Source organism: Octodon degus, unplaced genomic scaffold, assembly GCF_000260255.1.
Source record: "Octodon degus isolate 3935 unplaced genomic scaffold, OctDeg1.0 scaffold00312, whole genome shotgun sequence".
In the NCBI taxonomy this organism is placed as follows: domain Eukaryota; kingdom Metazoa; phylum Chordata; class Mammalia; order Rodentia; family Octodontidae; genus Octodon; species Octodon degus.
Window position 1 is genome coordinate 662371 of NW_004524888.1, and position 5714 is coordinate 668084.

Genomic DNA, 5714 nt, shown 5'->3' on the forward strand with positions numbered 1-5714 from the left:
AGCTCCCTTGGGGGCAGTGAACATTCTCTGGACTTGGTGGTGATGATTGTGCAAGCTTGTGACTGCACTAACAGCCCCTGAATTGTATACTTTAATGACATGTGAATTATATCGCAACTTCTAAAAGGTTTTCTTAGTGTGAAGGAGGGAGGCCTGGATGTTTCCCAGCAGCATGGTTCCTCACAGAACCCCTAGGCATTGCTGAGCCGTTCTGCCTGGTTACACTGCCTCCTGGTAACCAGCCCATAGGGATCCAGGCAGGGGCTGAGCCAAGCTGTTCCAGACCCCTTCTAGCCTTCAGGGCTAGAAGGCTGGTGGACAGGAGTGGGTTGGTGTGGAAGGGGCAGGGCGGGAGGGGCTTGTAGGCATCAGATGGAGGCTGAACAGCATCATGTGGCTTTTTGCATCATGCACAAGTGCACACATTTCTGAAACAACTCCAAAGGAAGACTATCTCAGAGTCAATTACTATATCATATTTGTCACCATAACACAGAAGCACTGTGCTACTGTCCTGCAGCACTACAGGGTGACCCTTCCAGGGGCTTTGTGGATTCACCTGTCCCTGGCCAGACCTGCTCTGGGGCAGTGAGAACCTGTTAGGACCAACATCGAGGACCCTAGCCCTGAACAGTGCACAGCAAATCCTGGAATCAGCTTCTTTAAAAGACTGTGGTCTTGGAGCTGGTGAGATAGCTCAGTGGTCTAAAGTGCCTGCTTAGGCAAGCTTAGGCAAGCATGCAGGGACCTCGGTTGATCCCCAGCACCACATGCCATGCCAGCCCCGCCCCCAGGATGGGCTGAGCTGACCATTAAAAAAAAAAAAAAGAAATAAAAGAAACATTTTTTTTAAGAAAAGACTGCCCTGAAAGCTGCAGGGCATAGAATCCAGGCTGAGTTATCTTCTCTGCGATTTCTGTTTCTGGCTTGCTGGCTGGCAGTGAGAGCTCAGAAGTTGTCCCGTGCCTTGAAGCTGACCCAGAAAGGCTGATTTTCTACTTTAATATACCAAGTAGATTCTTTACTCTGTCATTCTCACTTTTCCTTCTTCTGTCACTCTTTCTTTCTCTTTGTCTCTAGTCTGTTCAGCAACACTCACACTCTCCCACTTGGCCAGTGGGTGGGTTGGAAGGAGGCTGGAGCCGGGTACAGGGGCTCCCTGTCTGCTGAGCCAGGGGGAGTGATGCAGGCTGGGGAGACTGTGACTTGTGATGGTCGTGGAGACTGCACATGAGCTCCTAGCTGGAACTCCCAGCTTCAGCGACCACTCGACCACTCGGGGGGGGGGGGGGTCTGTGAAGGGATCAGTAAATACACCTGTGAAGATGCACGCCCAACATCAGGCCCAGATGGAGGGTAACCTGTTTACATGTGGCAGGCAGCGCCTTGAGGCCCTGAGGGAGGAGGGATCTCCCCCTCCCCAAACACATATTTTAGCACCACCCAAATGTTTCTTAGGCATTGTTTGAAGCAATTCAAATGAGATGGTGGACACTGACTCACTGGAGCTGCCCTCCAGCTGTGTTAGCTCTCTGGTGGGAAGTAGTAACACCCTCTCTTCACCCCTGCTTGCTTAGGATTCCATGAGGGAAACTGGGTGTACGTTCTTTGTGAGATGTAGTTTTTGTGCACCAGGAAGCAGGCTGTGCACCAGAGAGCCAGACTGGCCTCCAGATGCCTCTGTGATTCTTGAGACTCCCCGAGAATGCCTAGACCTCATTTAGAACCATCTGTGTCTGTCAGGAGAGGAATTCTGGCCTGCTTCCCTGGTACTGGGCCTGAAGGGTCTGAGAGGAGTGGGCAGGCCAGGTCCCCAAATGATCTCTGCCTGGAGATGGGCCTGTTGGAGGCTCTGGTGACAGAGTGTGGGGTTGTAGCCCATAGGGATCCAGGCAGGGCCCGAGCTAAGCTGTTCCAGTCCCCTCCCCTTACCTTGGCAGGGCGCACAAGGGAGATGTAGCCCAGCCACTCTCCTTTGCTCTTGGCTTCAATGGAGGTATAGTTGCTGACACTTTGGGGCCCAACCTGAGCTGCTTGCCTCCTCCAAGCCTTATTATACTCCCTTCTATCCTACAGTGACCTTATGGGACTGCCAATGGCTCCTTCTACAGAGGGAAACTGAGGCAAGAGGTGGGTTCAGCTGTGCCTCAGCCTAGGCCTTGACTCTGGCATCCTGTGGCTAGGCTGGCCCAGGGGTGGAATTTGAATCCAGGCTTTGGGCCTAGCCTGGCCCTGTTGTGGGCTCAGAGGCCACAGGAGAGCCAAAGAGGACCCCACTCCACAAATTCCCTGAAAGTCACATGGCAGGACTCGGCTCCTGCCATCCTGCTGGTTCAGCCCTGAAGTGGGCAGGGAGGCAGCTACGATCAGGTGGGTATGGTTTCTACAGGGAGGGATCATGGAAATGCCTCTGTGGAGGGTGGCTTTGTGGAGCACAAAGGTTGTGGGGAGTTCCACAAGGACTTCTGTCTGTGGAGGGGACTTGTGAGTGAACTCCTGGCATCAGGAGCAGGGAGGGGAAGGTCCTAGACCAGCCCTGTGTCCTCAGTGTCTGGCAGTCCAACCCCTCCCTGGGTACCAGCAGTGGTAGGACCACCATCAAAGAAGAGGCCCAGTTACATCCTGAATGGGTGGGGAGCTGGGGTGAAGCACATACACCCCAAATCATCACCTCTTTAGTAAATAGCAATGACTTGGTGGACACCCAGAGCGTGTCCCCGGTCAGCACCAAGGATGCTTCCTGAAGCTGCAAGGAGGAAGGAAGAGAGCCACTCCCATTTTACAGACAAGAAGGGGCCAAGGCAGGTTAGAACTGCGTCTCGGACAGGGGCCCTGGAGCTGGCAGAAAGGAGATGTAGAAGTGACCCCAGACCTGTGGGAAGAGGCTGAGCCTCATTCCTCACAAGACTCATGGAAATTGCCACTCTTTCCCTAATCCCAAATTCAATTACCATGCTCTGTGGGCAAGGCTGTGGGGAACGGATGCTCCCTGCCTTGCTGGGGGGAGTGTGAATTGGCGCAACCTCTCGCGAGGGCAATTGGGTGAACTGTATCACAGTTACAGACCCATAAAGCTTTTGACTCCATCAGCTCCAGTGCTGGGAGCTCGTCCTTTGGGTGGTCTTGGAACAAGTGGGTCACAGGCTCACTGCAGCCCCGCTTAGGGCCACAGGATGGGCTGGTGGGATAAAGTAGCCTGTCTGCATGTTGGACTATTATGCAGCTGTCAAAAGAATGGGGATCCTCTGTGTAGCCTGGAATGGAGAGATCTTCAGAATTTAGCATTGAGCTGCGCAGCTATGCGTGCTCTTGTGTGAACAAAAGGAGGAAATGAAACACCACCGGAATTTTTCTATATGACACAGAAACCAAGAACGGTATTGTCTGTGGGTGGACGTAGAATGGGGAACCAGGTTAGGTTGCAAAAGATGTTAGGTTGTTCTGTATTACACTTTTTATGCTTTCTGTCTTTGAGCCGTGTAGCTCTACTGTGTATTATTAGGACCTTAGCAATCATGACAGTAGTTTAAAGATTTTTTTCCAGTCTCTCTCAGGCTTTGGGAAAAGTTTACAGCAGATGTTCAACATAATGTATTACTGTGCAGCACCCAGGATAGCTGTGGAATAACACAAGGGAAAAAGAAACAGAAGTAACCCAAACAGAAACAACTGCTGCAAATTTTTATGCAGTTCTTTTTGCTGAGATCATTTCTTTCTTTCTTTCTTTCTTTCTTTCTTTCTTTCTTTCTTTCTTTCTTTCTTTCTTTCTTTCTTTTCTCTCTTTTCTTTCTTTGTTTCTTTTTCATTTATGTATTTGGTATAGGGTCTCACTATGCAGCTTGGTCTTGTGGTGACCCTCCTGTTTACAGCCTCCTAAGTATTGGGATTACAGGCATGTGCCACCAGCTCAGCTCTGTCCCAGTTCAGCATGCTCTGGGGGCAGGGCTGGAGCAGCATGTGGGATCCAGGATGGAACCTTGGTAGCTGAACTTGCCAAAGGAGGTGCTTAGTCTGCTGAGCTATCTCGCCAGCCCTCTTTTCCTTTTTTTTTTTTTTTTTTTTTTTTTTTTTTTTTTTGATACAGGTTGTTACTACACAGTTCAGACTTGTAGTGATCCACCTGTCTCAGCCTCCCCAGTGCTGGGATTATAGGTGTGCACCATTATGCCTGGTTTCAGGGTCAGAATGGCATGACATGTGGTACCAGGGATTGAGCTCAGCTCCTTGTGCTTGCTAGGCAGGTACTTAGATCACTCAGCTATCTCCCCAGCCCTTCTTTATTGGGTCTTTAAAAATTTTTTTTTATTGCAATTCTTTGATATACTGAACTCTTGTAGTGCCCGGTACCCAACTAAGAATGTATGAGTCATGTCTGCTGCATAATATATGAACTTAAATCCTGAGTGGTTTGGATAAGTAAGGTTTGCCTGCCTATGTTTTACCTGAGGACCATGTGATGGCATGTCCCCATCCTAAAGCCTCAGCTGAATGAGGAGCAGCCGATATCCAAAGGAGCACAGGGGCTGAGAATCCAGATGATCCCTGAGGCTCTCACTGTGGGCCAAGCCCATGGGACACTGTACTCAGACCACTGGACACAGCAGGGATCCTGGTGGCTCTTTGTGGTGGTCAGGCTGGCTGAATCTGGTCCAGAGAGGCACAGCTTGTAGGCAGGTGCCATGGTGAATATGGCACCTAGAGCAGAGGGGACAGACAGACATCAACATCACATCCTCATCAGTGTGCACCAGCTGGTCAACCTATTGTTTCTTACCAGTGCAAATATGGCACACTGCTGCACGCATTTGTAAAACCTTAAGAAACTCCCTCCCTGCTGTTTTCCTTGCTGCCCCATCTGAGGAGGAATATACCACACCATGCTCCTATACCCCGCCCTCTGGCTGGACCCTAGGATTGAAACTAACCTTTTGGCTTTTTTTTTTTTTTTTTTGGTACTGGGGATTGAACTCCGGACCGTGCGCTTGCCAGGCAAGCGCTTTTTCTACTGAGCTATCTCTCCGGCGCTGGCTTTTTAAATAGCTGACAGATCAGCAACTTTATACTTGAATCTTCACTGAGATAAATTCCTAGAGATGGAACAAAGAGTGGAAGTTGTGGCTGGCCTGTTCCAACTCCAGATCCTGTAAGAACAAAAGTGCTAGGGCCGCAGATATAGTTCAGTGACACAGTGCCTGCCTGGCAAGTGTCAGGTTGTGAGTTTGATTCCTGGTACCACACACACACACACACACACACACACACACACACACACACACATGCACGCCCATCCAAGGGTACTAAACTCATACTGAAGCTATTGAGCAGCCTCAGTGCTCCATGGAAGTGCCCAGCAAGACCAGAGCTTCCACTCTGTGACCTTCTGTGATAAATCTATGCATAGCTGCCTTTCTCATATTGATTCACATGAGCATTGTGCATATTAACAGATTAGTGATTCTATCCCATGGCTTTACACCCCTTTCTTAAGTATATTACCTACCTTTTAACCTTGTTTCTTTTTGAAGACTGGATCTAGCTATATTATCCAGGTTGACTATGAACTCCTGGCCTCAGGTGATCATCCTCCTCAGCCTCCCAAGTAGCTGAAACCACAGGTATGCTCCAGTGTAATATGTAATATGTAATAATGTAATGTATAATACCTATCTATAACTATCTATTTATATATCTATCTCTATCTAAGCTGGACCTTT